Source organism: Camelus dromedarius, chromosome 31 (genome assembly GCF_036321535.1).
Source record: "Camelus dromedarius isolate mCamDro1 chromosome 31, mCamDro1.pat, whole genome shotgun sequence".
Taxonomy (NCBI): Eukaryota; Metazoa; Chordata; class Mammalia; order Artiodactyla; family Camelidae; genus Camelus; species Camelus dromedarius.
Genome location: NC_087466.1, coordinates 1,038,698 through 1,053,892, shown reverse-complemented (window position 1 = coordinate 1,053,892; position 15,195 = coordinate 1,038,698). Strand labels below are relative to the sequence as shown.

At 36.5% G+C, this 15,195-nt stretch overlaps 1 long non-coding RNA gene across 1 annotated transcript in view; it reads left to right on the top strand.

The window, feature by feature from the left end:
* The first annotated feature begins 9,055 nt into the window (after positions 1-9,055).
* Positions 9,056-15,195, top strand: part of LOC135319721 (uncharacterized) — a 28,928-nt gene continuing 22,788 nt past the window's right edge. The window contains exon 1 of the long non-coding RNA XR_010378529.1: positions 9,056-15,109. This is a non-coding gene — a long non-coding RNA (uncharacterized LOC135319721). The remainder of the gene's footprint in view (positions 15,110-15,195) is intronic.

The window sequence follows — 15,195 nt, the reverse complement described above, 5'->3', positions numbered from 1 at the left end:
CCTAAGTTGGACTGTGTCGTCCTTCTGCAGTGCCTCCCGATTTCACTCCGGGTAAAACCACAGTCCTTACAAAGCCCTCCGAGGCCCTCCAGGGTCTGCACTGCCCCCTCCCCACAGCCCCCGCCCTGGAACACGGCAAGGGGCGCGCTGGCCTCGGCGCTGGTTATTCCGTCCGCCTGGGCCTTCTCACCTCCTAGTCCTAGTCCTAACCCCAGTCCTCAGTGTGGCCTCCTCTGGTACTTAATACACCGTCACCCTCGCCCATACTCCCGACTCTCTTTACCCTGCCCTTTTTCTTTTTTCCATGGTTCCTCTTTCCTCACGTGCCACTGCTCTGATGCTCTGTTGTGTGCATTGTCATCTCCACCCCCCCACCCCGGCTGGGCTCCAAGCTCCGTGAAGACAGGACTTTTGTTCTGTTTATTGATATATTCCAAGTGCCTAGACTAGTCCTGGGTACATAGTTGGCACTCAAGTTACTTGCTGAATAAATTTAAAAAAGGATATTTTAAAAATGAATCATCCTTTCAGAAACGGGTGAGGAAAGGAAGCGACGTGGAGGGAGGTGGTGCAATAAATAGTGATGTTTGCCTGTTCTCTGTGTGGTATTTATGCAGGTGTTTTTTAGGCTTAATTTGGTATCCCAGTTTTTTAATTTAACAGCTGTATTAAGGTATAATTTACAGGCCATAAAATTCACCCATTATAATTGTACAAGTCAGTGATTTTAGAAAACGTCTAATGTTGTGCAACCGTCTCCTCAAAAAGTCCCCTTCTGTCCGTCCATATGCAATTAACCCTCCCCGCAATGGCACCCTGATTTTATTTGTTTTTTGTTTTTTGGCTCCCAGGTCTCAAAAGAATGATTTACCCAACAATACTTTGTACTTTTAGAAATTACACATTTAAATAAGAACTCAATTGTAATTGCTGAATGTAGGTAACAGTAGTGAACATCAGTGAGAAGAATGGACTTGCGTGTCAGGCTGGCTGCAGTCTTACCCAGCTCCGCCATTTACTAGGTCACTGCAAATTGTTTTTCTGCCTCAATCTCTTTATCTAGTATATGGCGGTAACAACAGTAGCTTACAGAGTTGTTGTGAGGATAAAACAATGAAACATAATTTAGTATAGTGACCAGCTTACAGTTAATCCCTGGTTTGTAAATACGTATGCCTACTGCAGAATATAAAAGCAGGTTAATTTCCAACAGAGAAGATCATTTCTTAGCATTTCTTTGAAAGGTAGTTGCAGAACCATTTTTACTAAATTTTCTGTGCTCGTCTTTGACAGAGCTTTGACACCAGGGAGGTAATTATCTACTTTGTGTTAAAATCATGCTGACCATAAGAAAGTGTTCTGAATTATGTTTCAGTCTTTATGTAGGGAGATACTGTGAGACTTCCTCTAAATGAATGGGGGGAGGGGCATTCATTGTAGCTCTTGTAGCCTGGTAAGCCTGAAGTAAATTATCTTTTTAACTTTTAATTAAATCAATTAATTAATTTTTGCAGGGGGGTGGTAATTAGATTTGTATTTGTTTAGTTAGTTATTTAATTTTTAGAGAAGGTACTGGGAATTGAACCCAGGACTTTGTGCATACTAAGCATATGCTCTTCCACTTGAGCTATACCCTCCCCACTAAATTATCTTTAATATCTTTTTCTCTGTTTTGTTATTTCTTTAATGTAGGGTCATAAGCAGGGTCATCAGAAGCCTCTCAATTCCAAAGATGGTAATACTGAAAAACACTGCCCAATGACAGTGAATCCTTGGCATATGAAGAAAGCTTTTAAAGTCATGAGTGAATTAAGACGGTATCGTTACATTAACATACATGTTACCATGGATCGCTTAACCTTTATTTTTCAGTTTATAATGAAGATATTCCCTACCCATCAAGGTTGCTTTGTTTTATACAGGGAATATTTAAAGCCTTTTCTGCAAGTTTTTTAAATAAGGAAGAGAGCAGGTAATTTATCAGAAGCATGAATGGTGTAATCTGCCCCGTCTAGTATGGTAGCCACCAGCCACATGTGGCTAGTGTGAATTGATATGTTCTGTAAGTGGAAAATACATAATGGATTTTCAAGACTTAGTACAGCAAACAGAATGTAAAATATTTATTACTAAGTTTTAAAAATGTTAATCACATTTTGAAATGATAGTATATTGCATATTTTGGGATAAATATAATTATTACTGGAATGAATTTTACTTGTTTCTTTTTATTTTCTTAATGGGGTTACTGGTAAATTGTGACTTGCATGACGTTTCTATTGGACAGTGCTGACTTCTAACTTACTGCAAAGAATATGAAAACAAAACACTTACTAAAATTTTTTTTAATTGAGTTGATTTACATCATGTTAGTTTCAGGTGTACAACACCGAGACTCAACATTTGTGTAGATTGTATTCCATTTAAAGTCACTATAAAATAATGGCTGTATTTCCCTGTGCTGTACAATATATCCCTGTAACCTACCCATTTTATGTGTAGTACTTTGTACCTCTCAATCCCCTACCCCATCCTTCCTCTCCCCTCCTCCTTCTCCCCACTGGTAACCACCAGTCTGTTCTGTATACCTGTGAGTCTTTTTCTGTTTTGTTATATTCATTAGTTTGTTTTACTTTTTAGATTCTACATATAAGTTAACACAGAGTATTTGTTTTTCTTTCTCTGACTTATTTCACTTAGCATAATACCCAGCGGGTCCATCCATGTTGTTGCAAATGGCAAAATTTTATTCTTTTTTTTAAAGATTGGGTAATAATTTTCCATAAGATATATATATATATATGTATGTATGTATGTATGTATATATATAGAAATATGTATACCACATCTTCTTTATTCATTCATTCATTGATGGACACTTAAGATCGCTTCTGTATCTTGGCTTTTATAAATAATGCTGCTATGAACTTTTGGATGCATGAATCTTTTCTAATGAGTTTTTTGGTTTTCGGATATGTACCCAGTCATGGAATTGCCGGATCATATGGTAGTTCTGTTTTCAGTTTTTTGAGGAGCCTTCATACTGTTTTCCACAGTGGTTGCACCAAGTTAGAGTCCCATCAACAGCGTGCAAGCATTCCTTTTTTCCGCATCCTTTCCAGCATTTATCATTTGTAGACCTTTTGGTGATAGCCATTCTGACAGGTGTGAGGTGATCTCTCATTATGGTTTTGACTGGCTTTTCTCTGAAAACTACTGATGTTGAACATCTTTTCATGTGCCTGTTGGCCATCTATATGTCTTCTCAGTTCTTCTGCCCATTTTTAAGTCAGATTATTTGTTTTTGATACTGAATTATATGAGCTGTTTATATGTTTTGGATATTAACCACTTATCGGCTGTATCATTTGCAGATATTTTCTCCCATTCAGTAAGGTTATCTTTTCATTTTGTCGATGACTTCCTTTGCTGTGCAAAAGCTTTTAAGTATGATTAGCTCCCATTTGTTTATTTTTGCTTTTGTTTCCTTTGCCTTAAGAGACAGGTTCAAAAAACTTCTGTTATGATTTTGTCAGAATGTTGTGCCTATGTTTTCTTCTAGGAGTTTTATGGTTTCGGGTCTCCATTTAGGTCTTTAACCCATTTTTTAGTTTATTTTTGCATATGGTGTGAGAAAATGTGCCAATCTCATTCTTTTACCTGTAGCTGTCCAGTTTTCCCAGCACCGCTTATTGACGAGACTGCCTTTTCTCCATTCTGTATTCTTACCTTCTTTGTCATAGATTAATTGACCAAAAGTGCATGGGCTTATTTCTGGGCTCTATTCTGTTCCACTGATCTGTGTCTGTTTTGTCGCTGTAGCATGCTGTTTAGATGATAGTAGCTTTTGTAGTAAGGGAGTGTGATACCTCCAGCTTTGTTCTTTTTTCCCTCAGTGTTGCTTTGGCTATTCAGGTACTCTTGTGGTTCCATATACATTTAAGGATTATGCTAGTTCTGTGAAAAGTGCTGTGGGTGTTTTGATAGGCATTGCATTTAATTTGTAGATTGTTTTGAAAACTATGAATATTTTAACAATATTAATTCTTCTAATCTCTGAACATGGGATATCTATTTCTTTTTCCTTCATCATATCTTTCCATCTTCTGCTTCCTTCAATATTTTATAATTTTCAGAGTCTTTCACTTCATTGGTTAAGTATTGTATTCTTTTTGATGTGATTTTAAATGGTATTATTTTCTTGCTTTCTCTGTCTGATAGTTCATTATTAGTGCATAGAAAAGCAATAGATTTCTGTGTATTAATCTTGTCTCCTGTAACTTTACTGAATTAATTTATCCTATTTTTTTTTCTTTTTGTGGAGATGTTAAGGTCTTCTATATATAGTATAACATCATCTGCAAATAGTGACAGTTTTACTTCTTCCTTTCCAGTTTGGATTCCTTTTATTTTTCTTGTCTGATTCCTGTGGCTAGGACTTCCAATACTATGTTAAAAAAAGGGCCAAGAGTAGGCATCCTTGTCTTGTTCCTGGTTTTAGAGGCAAAGCTTTCCGTTTTTCACCATTGAGTATTATATTGGCTGTGTGTTTGTCATAAATGGGTTTTAATATGTTGAGATCTGTTTTCTCTATACCCACTTTGATGAGAGTTTTTATCATGAATGGATGTTGAATTTGCCAAGTGCTTTTCCTGCATCTGTTATGATAATCATGTGATTTTTTTTATCCTTTTGTTAATGAAAAGTATCACATTGATTGATTCGCAGGTAGTGAACCATACTTGCATCCCTGGACTAAATCCCACTTGATCATGATATATGATCCTATTTGTGTATTATTGAATTTGGCTTGCTAACATTTTGTTGAGGATTTTTGCATCTATATTCATCGGGGATATTGGAGTGTAATTTTCTTTTTTGTAGTGTTGTTCTCCAGTTTTGGTATCAGGGTAATTGTGGCCTTATAGAATGAATTGAGAAGTGTTCCATCCTCTTCATTTCTTTTTTTTTTTTGAAATAGTGTAAGAGACAAGTATTACCTCTTTATATGTTTGGTAGAACTTAATGTGAAATCCTTTTCTGGCCTTTTGTTTGGAGGTTTTTTTTAATTACAAATTCAATTTCACGAGTGATTGGTCTGTTCAAATTGTCTGTTTCTTCTTGATTCGTTCTTGGCAGGTTTATGTTTCTAGAAATTTGTCCATTTCTTCTAGGTTGTCCAGTTTGTTGGCATATGAATGTTTGTAGTGTTCTCTTAGGATATTTTTGTATCTCTGTAATATTGGTTATTATTTCTTCACTTTTATTTCCTATTTTGTTTATCTGGGTCCTTTCTCTGCTCTTTTTTCTGGGGCTGACTAAAAGTTTATCATTTTTATTTTATTTTTTCAAAAAGCTAACTCTTGGTTCATTGTTCTCTCTCTTTCCCCCTCTCTCTCTCTTTTTAAGTCTGTTTTATTTTCTCTCTGATCTTTATTATTTTCTGCCTTCTGATGACTTTGGGTTTTGTTTGTTCTTTTTCTAATTCCTTTAGATGTAGTTAGGTTATTTGAATTTTTTTTTTCCTTGAGGAAGGCCTATGTCACTATAAACTTCCTTCTTAGAACTGCTTTCCTGCATCCCATAGAGTTGGGAAAGTTGTGTTTCCATTTTCATTTGTTTCGAGGTATTTTCTGATTTCCTCTTTGCTGTCTTCATTGACCCATAGGTTTTTAGTAGCATGTTGTTTAGTCTCCACGTGTTTGTGCTTTTCACATTTCTCATTCTGTATGTGCTTTATTCTTTCATACTGTCATGGTCAGAAAAATGCTTGATATAATTTGTATCTTCTCAAATTTGTTTGAGACTTGTTTTGTGGTTTAGCATGTGATCTGTCATATAGAATGTACCATGTGCACTTGAAAAGAATGTGTATTCTGCTGTTTTGGATGGAATGTCCTATAAATATTAAATCCAACTGGATCAATGTATCATTTAAGACCACTGTTTCCTTACTGATTATTTTGTTTGGATAACCTGTCCATTGTCAGTGGGGTGTTAAAGTTCTTTACTATTATTGTATGTTTATTGTCAATTTCTCCTTTTATGTCTGTCGATACTTGCTTTATATATTGAGGGGCTCCTGTATTAGATGCATAGATGTTGATGAGTGCTACATCCTTTTCTTGTATTGATCCCTTTATTATGATACAGTGCCTTCTTTGTCTTTTGTTACAGGCTTTGTTTTAAAGTCTGTTTTGTCTGATACGAGTATTGCTACCCCTGCTTTCTGGTTGGTTCCATTTGCATGATTATAAAAAAACTTTGGTAGAGAAAAAGGTAACTCTCTTTGGTGGTGGTGGTTGTAGTGTTAGCAATGGGCAGGTCACTTATCCCCCAGATTACTAAGATAATTCTCAAAAATGTTAAGTCACTGAAGTGAAGAGTGACTTTGAAAGTTGAAAAGTAAGTCACTTTTTAAAAAGTTACAAGACTAATATATGTATTAATAGTCTTGGTTTTATTTTCTTAGCACTTTGTGAAAGGTGTATATCATTCCCTTTGTAAAGCGCACACACACACATATATATATAAAAGTTTGGCTAAGAAGGGAGTGACTTAAACTTTCCTTTAACCTTTCTATGGTGTGTCTTCCTAAAAGCCTATCCTTTGTTTATTCCATTATTCATTTGTTTGTTTTTTCTTTAATTAAGTTAAAGAATAAGTATCTGCTGGGTGTTGTAGACACAATGACGAGCCAGAACAGGTGGTTATTGGCCTGATGGGGCTTAAGGGTGACTCCAGGAAGCAGGCATTAATCAATGAATCACACAAACAATTTGCTGTAAATTCTGCTAGCTGTGAATATGGAACATCTCTCCATTTACTTAGTCCCTTTTGATTTATTTCACCAGAGCTTCATAATTTTCCTCATATAGATCTTATACATATTTTGGTAGATTCATACCTAAGTATTTCAGTTTTTGGTGCTAATATAAATGATGCTGTGTTTTTAATCTCAAATTCCACGTTTTCATTGCTAGTATATAGGAAAATGATTGACTTTCAACCTTGTACACTGCAACCTTGGTTCTGATGCTAGCTCACTTTCTTCAAACAGTTTTTTGCCTTATCGTATGACTTGTAATTTTTTCTTGATAGCCTGACATGATATTCTGGGTAAAGAGAATGGCAGTAAATAGGCTTTAGTGATGTGATGTCAGGGATGGGGCAGAGGAAGAGTTCTGTAGTCCTGTGATTAGTTTGCAGTCTTCTAGTTAGCCTGTGCCCCTGCTCTGTGAACAAGTGCTTCTTAGGTTGGTGTTTTTGGTTTTCTGTGGGTTGTTTTTTTTTTTTGCTGCCGTAGGTGGGGCAGGAAGACTAGGAGTGGCTGGAGCTGGTGTTCCCCTTTCCCCACTGGGAAGCTGAAGAGGGCTGGAGTTGGGTATTTCTCTTCCTCCAGATCAGCTGGTTTCTGATGAAACCCAGTAGGTTAAGCGCTAGTAAAACAGTTTTCTGAGGGCCGGTCTTGCTAAGAAGAACATCATGCTCTGGTGTATTTCAAAATTGTTTCTTTTACCTTTCTCCTGCCAGAAACATGAGGGAACTTTTCTCCACTCATCACTGTGAGAACCAAGGAGAGCTCCTGAAACTAGGTTTACAAACGTGAGAGGACTCTCCTATGACTGGATCCCCATGGCATTTTTAACCCTTATAGACTTGTCTATTGTCTAATCTGAGCCTCCAACAGTCCATCAATTATAGTTTAGGTTTTTCTACTTCATCATTAGTTCCTGCAAAGTTTTTACTTGGGTATTTCTTCTCTAGTAAGTTCTGCTTTTCTGTATCCAGCCTGCCTGTCTCTGCAATTTTGGAGGCAGCAGTTTGCCCTGGGACCTCATTTCTCTGACAGATTTAAGAAAAGGTGTTGACTTGTCAGTTTGTTCGGCTTTTTACTTCTTGTTGGGACACAGTGACAGCTTCCAAGCTCCTTACTTGAGAAAGTGAAAACCAGAAGTCTAAAAGTAGTTTTAATCCTCCAACCAGATTTATTATAATAAGAATGTATAATAAAAGAAGTCTGAAAATAAGGTTTTAAAACTGAATATCTCATAGCCACCCCAGTTCCAAACTCTTGAGATTTCATCTTCAGTTGAACATCATCTGCATTTTCTAATTTGCTTTTATCAAGTTTATCATATAAATCAACAAGTATATCATATGCCAACTCTTAGTAAATTGCAATTCTCTTACAGATTTAAAGACCTTTTGAGTTATTCTGTTAGTGAATATTTAATAAGATATTTGATGACATTTTGAGAATATTTAACAAATACCAAACTAAGCCTGATATTTCTGAAAATATTACATAGGTCATTAATTATAAATATGTTTCCAAACTTGCATATTCATCATTTGCAAAATCTTAGAATTTAACAGATTGTATTAATAAGGCATCAAGCGCAATGACAGTTGAACATGACGGTTAAGAGCCCAGGCTCTGTCAGGCCAGTTACTTAGGGAATTTTGGTTGTGATGACTGATGTGATGTGTTGACTTGATGGACCATGGGGTACTCAGGTTACACATTACTTCTGGGTGTGCCTGTGAGGGTGTTTCTGGATGCGATTAGCCTATGAATCAGGGGACTCAGTAAAGAAAATTGTCCTCACCAATGTAGGTGGGCATCACCCCATCTGTTGAGGGCCTGAACAGAACAAAACTGAAGGAAGGAGGAATCTGCCCCTTGTTTTTCTGCTTCATTGCATGAGATGGAACATCTCATCATATGTTCTTTTGCCCTTGGACTGGGACTTACACCATTGGCTCCCCTGGTTCCCAGGACTTTGGATTTACGCTGAATTACACCACCACCTTTCCTAGGTCTCCAGCTTGTGGACAGCAGCTCTTGGGACTCACCAGATTCCATAATTGTGTGAGCCAATTCCTCATAACAGATCTCCATATGTTTATCTCTCCTGTTGGTTCTGTTTCCCTGGACAACCTTGGCTAATACGTTGGTCGAGTTACTTAATCTTTCTATGTCTTAGTTTACTCCTCTACAAAATGATAATAATAAACACTCCCCATGTAGGCTTATTGAAAGATTCAGCAAGAGAATATATGTAAATCCTTACTAGAATTTAATGTATTACTCAGAACAGTGTCTTGCAAGTATAATATCCATCATTTTGAGAGTGTTTGCTATTTGCTAGGCAAGTAAGTGTTTGTTAGCGGTTTTATCATTATTTGTTTATTTATTCAAAAGAAAATGATGACACTGTGATCACTTACTTGTCAATAAGCACTGGCAGTAGTGTATTAAACAGTGTTAGAGCAGGCAGGCATTTAGATTGCAAGCGATGTAATATTAGGTCTTTCAGTGATGACGAATGCTTAGCTGAAGGTTTGTGATTATTAGTCATTTAACAGCTTTTCACGTGCTTTGGTTCTAATTTACTTTATCTTTTAAGAAAATAAAATACACAGGAAATTCCCTTTAAAATAAAAATCCAACTTTTTATGAAATTGGGGGAAATTTTTAGATAATAGGTCAGTTGTCTTGCATTTAGTTGAACAAGGCAATTTTGCTGTATAGGACCAGCATTTTGCTCCTCATTATGGTAAATAATTTGGCAATTTTGGGACATCTATCTCAACCATTAATTTTCACGGTTTCCGCAAGAAAGCCAACATTATCAACTTTCATAATAAAGAGACCATACGGCAGAAAGTCTTAGTAATCTGTCCATTGTTTCAAATCAAACAGAGAGGCAGCGACTTTCATTCCAGTAAGATGGTTATCCTCTTTCTTTTCTTTGTTAACATTGGTGAAATAAGAATAGTGCACCCCCAGATTTTTTCCTTAACACAGTTATCTGAATGGCTAGGGAGAAAAACACATCTAAGTGTTGAATTAACTCATCTTCCCTTGCCTAGCAGTCTGGCTGGGGTGAGGCACGTCTGTCAGCAGAACGACCCCACAAAAGTGTATTGAGTATCTGCTCTGTACCAGGAGCTGGAGCTGTCAAGCCAACACCTTATGATCGGTTTTTAGGTTGGCATAGAAATTCTAGGTTTTGCAGCAACTTCAGAGCATTAGAGATGAGTTTTCAATGGGTGGACCTACATGTAATGGAGGTATGAGGGAACAGAGAGGAATTCCTGAATTGGGTTATTAGTGGTGAATATGGGCAGACACGTGTCTACAGGTGGGGGAAAAGGAACAGAAATGAGTGGCACTTTGTTATACAATTAAAATATTAAAAACATTCCTATTATAATACATCTCTTAAGCAGCTACTAAGTGCCCTTTTTTCTAGTAGGCACTGTGAGGTACCAAGTGCATACAGTTTTGTATGTGAAATGGTTTCCTTGGTTACATGCAATCTTGACAACTGATTTGAATTTAAACTCATGAGCACCATCTAATGGTGTTTCCCTAATAAATCCACTTTCCTAATCTCTATCCAGTTACTAGGTTCTTTATAATCCAGTGCTTATGGACACTGTCACTCAAATGTCTGCATGGCAACCTAATTGTAGGAAACAGCCTAGCCTTGTAGTCAGACAACGTGATCTCAAACTTGGCTTCCCCATTTCTTAGCTCTGTCTCCTCAAGTAAGTTAAATAACCCTGATCTCAAAAAATATAGTGAATAATAGGTACCCCATCTGGTTGCTATCAGAATTAATTGGAATGCACACATAGTGAGCCCAGAAAGTGTCAGAAAAAAGCGTCCAGGACAGGAGACAGTATTCAGGAATTCTGCTAACTTGGTAAAAATCTGTAAAGCCTACCTAAATGTTTCAACATGAAATTCAAGGTGTACTGATGGGATTTTATTTTGAAATAAATATTTTCTTGGAGCAGAGACCCCAGAAATAAAAGCTGTGATAAAAATCCAGAGGAAGATGCAGGGCAGTTAGAAAGCAGTCAGCTTTCTGTTTGGGATCAGTGAGAAATGGGCCTTGCGGTCTCTTGCACATGGTGCTTTTTGCTGAAGAAATACGTAACATAAAAATCATCCTGATTAAGGCGGGTATTTTGCTTCCCTGAGGTGGCTCTTGGGCAGAATGGTTTTGAGTGGACTCGGAAGCCCTGAATTCTAAGGAGATGAAGCCAGTGGAAATAGGCCTGACAGGGCACTGGTTATCTCTCTGTATCCAGCGTGACAAGCCTTATTCACAGTAATGCAATTTCTGATGACATTTCTTTTTTTCAAGTTTTACTTTAAATTGATTTAAGTAACCAGGTGATAATTCTGGGCATGAGCTGAGAGCTCTTCCTATCCAGCAAGAAAAAATATAAAAGCTTAGCTGCAGCTGATGTTCAGCTTAGGGATTTAGGGAAAATCTTGACACATTGCTTCTGAGGATGACTTCCGCCCCAGAACAGCCAGTATCTGTGTGGTCACATTTGAGTGCATGCTCTTTAACATTTGGTGTTAAAGAACATTTAAAAATGTTCTTTAACACCAGCTTCTCCTCGTGTAGAAGTTGTTTGAAATCAAGAGAGCTCGTGATTTCCCTCACCTCCCCTGAGTCTTCCTTAAGGGAAAGGGGATCGTTTACTCTTCACCGTCTGCTGCTGCTTCTGCTGGAAGGTCTGCTGCCTGCCTTCTTCCTGATAAACAAAGGGGGATTGTATTGACCTATTCATTTTTAAAGAGACTTACAAAGGCGTTAAACAATCAAACCTCAGTGTCCAATCTGAGGCGCTCTTTTTCCTGAGAAAAACCTGAAGGCAGTATTCACATGAGACATGCTCACTCCAAATGCAGACAGTAGTGCCTTCCCTGCTGGTTATTTACCAGGTTAGTAGGCTTCTTGAAGACTGTTTACCATGCTGGGTGCTTTCCATGACTATCTTTCTTCTCCATTTCCCTTTTTTGTTTCAATATTTTAAATTTTATAATGGCTTATATTTATTTTATATATGTCTTAAATTCTTTGGAGAAAAGCTAATTTAAAAATCTCATCAAAAAATTTAAATGCTTACAGAGGTAGTCACAGAGGCAAAGGAATAACTTGCTCAAATATTGTTTCTTTTGACCGATGTCTTCCTTTCAATGATAATGACATTTTTTGACAGTCAAGGTCTGTCATTGTAAGCACCTAAGAGTAAAGTCTTTATTGTTAAACTTTATTTCTCTTTGATGTGTGATGCATTATGTGAGGAAGACCATGGCTTTTCTTCTTCATTACCTTTCTAGTGTAGAATATAGACCATTCACCTCAAGGCAACTATATGATGAAAGACAGTTAATCACTTATCAAAGACTCACTTCAGTTTGTAATTCCTCTATGTTTCAACAAAAAGTACATCATATTCTTAAATTTCCTTACTTACTACTTAGTATGAAATCTTAAACAAGGAAATAATTGTACAAAGAAGTTGTGTCATTAGCTTATTTTAAAAAGCAATTTTATTTTGGAAGCTACTGATAATTTTAAACAGGAAATGGCCTCATCTGCTTACCTACCTTTATCTCATTTTTCTGAACTTTATTCTTCCATTTTATATTTTTATTTTACCAAAGCAAGACCCCTAAGAAGCCATCAAATTTTGCACTACAATTCTTATCTGTAAAGAAAGAAATTATATCCATAAAAGCATGAATAATTTTACTGTTACATGTGAAGAGTGACTACTATATTTATTGAAAGAACCAATTACATATCACTGACTTCCTTCTAGCTACAATTTACCTTTCAAAAAGTGATGACTTACTGTCTTCTAGAAATAGAAAAGGAGAAATGCCAAAAGACAGTGCTAGAGTAAGTCATCTTTATAGACTTCCTTTCTAATTAACAAATAAATCAGAATTAAAAGTGATTTTTTCATCATGACATAACATTAGAAAGCCTGGCAGTGTTGGAATAAATTCATCTTAAATGCAATTAGAAAGAAAATGTAAATGGAAGGAAATTGTTGAGGTTAACACCCAGGGTTGAAGTTAGGTAGTGATGTAGAAAAGCAATTTAGCATCAAGAGAGGCAAACTCCAGTAGGGATCTGTGGCCCTGGTTCTACTTAACAGACATGTGTACCTTTGTAAAATTATTTAATCCCTGTGAGCCTCCAGCTTCCCCATCTGTAAACCTCTATCAGAGTTGTTTTGGGATAAATACTTACTTTTTTTAAAAGTAAAAATAAAAGCCTTGAAAATTATAACACCTAAAGAAATTAAAATGACTTATTTATGTCACGATAATGTTCTCTTTTTGTGTATTTTTTATAAGTAAAATGGAAATTTTAATACTGTAGCTAACAGGTACAATTTCCTCAGAACAGTTGACTAGCTCATATCATCATATTGCCTTATCTGCTGTCTTTCTGGAATTTTCCTTTACAAAATTTAATTCCATTACAGCTCTCTAAAATTGCTACTCTGTTATCATAATCCTCATTAGCTCATAATTGCCCTTCCTTCTCCATCTTTCTTTTTGCTGGAGACTAATGCAGAATTACAGTTTATTAATTGTGCCGTTATAAGACATTCTTGTTAGTTTGATGGCTTCATGCATTTATCTTTGAACCTCCCCTTTTCTGATTTTCTTCTGTGATCTAGTTACATTAATTTCTTATTGCCTTCATCTTTTTTATGTTATAATTTTTATACAGCTGAAGCAAATTTATTTTTTAAAGACCTGGGTATATCTGTACCTAAATGGATCATAAAAACCTTATATGCTACGGTTTTTTAGATCAGGGATAATCATCTTAAATAGCATTCATAACATTCCAAAGGGGATTTAAGGACTGAGTAAAAAGGAAGATTTCAGGATGTGACCTGCACCCAAAATTCAGATTGAAACTGAAATAGCGTGTTGACAAAACAGCAGAGAGAAAAATCATCAGAGAGGGGAAAAAATCCAACAGTCAATCAATTGCCTATTCTGAGTCGTGAAGACTTTACAGCTGGAATATTAGCCAGATCGCTTCCTTTGAGCCACGCTGTTGCTGCTGCTGTTTTTGTGTGGTCTTTGGGTTTGGCACTGCTTTCATACATAAACCGGAAAGGAAGAGAAGGCTCTGCCCAGAGAAGTAATGAATTAAGGAGTGATCAAACAAATTATAGTTAGTCTTTACAAAACACTTCAAGTTATTTTACGGATATTAACTGCTTTATTTTTCAAAAAAAAAAAATTCTATGAAGACTTTTGGTTGATAGATCGTTTGTTTTTGGACTGTTTCCCCCTACTTAGCCATGGTGGTATCTTGACTTTCCAGGATTCCCAGTAGATGGAAGACTAGGGCATGCATTGACACCTCTTCTCCCTGACACTTTTGTGAATTTCTTGGTAAATGTCCACTCCCAAACTTTCTGGCTTTCCTACCGACCCCTTGCCAGTGGCCCTACCAAGTATCTCTAGGTTTGGGGGCAACTTTGAAGGTTTTAAGATAAATATTTGCTTGCTTTCCACACCCACTTATTTTTTTCCTTGCTTTATTTTACAAGTAACATAGTTTTTTTTCCCTGAAAATCTAATAAAAGTCAAATGTGTCTGCCACTGTAAATCCTGTGAAATGACTTGATTTAAATGAATTATGGCAGCTAGTTCTTTATAAGCCTGAACTAAATATTCTCATTGGGTAGCCGTCTTATGATTTATGTTTACATCTTTATCTAGGAAGTATCTTCCTAGATCCCAAAGATCCTTGTAAAGGACTATTATCATAGATGCCTTTGCTTCTATATTTTACCATCAAAACTAGGCTTTTATTAGGGTCTTTTTGGACCAGGCTTTAGTGAAGAAAATCAGTTCATTCCACTTACTCTTTGAATCAACTTCCAAACTGTATGGTAATAGGGAGGAGAAAGTGTTTTGTTGTTGTTATTACAAATAATCACCAACATTTACATAACATTGTATAGTTTTGGATGTGCTGGAACATGAATTACCTCATTAAATGAGACACATGAAGAAATTCAGTGAATAATGTCAGCTCCTGGATGAGATGGTTTACTTTTCCCTTCTCATCACCAGACTGGAGCGTGTCTGCTGGATTCACATTCATTATCTGTGAGGATTCTAAAGGCAGCTGCAGGGGAGTATGAAGTGAAGAGGAATGACATGCTGTCATGCTGTGTGATCAGGAAGCAGAATGTGGTTTTGGCAACATGAGAAATTACAGGACGGCGATAGATACACTGAAGCAAGAAGGTAGAAAAACAACTAAACTTTCTAAAACAAGTAAAAAAGCATTAGAGCATTAGAATAATAAATTAAGGTGTTAATACCCTTCCTGA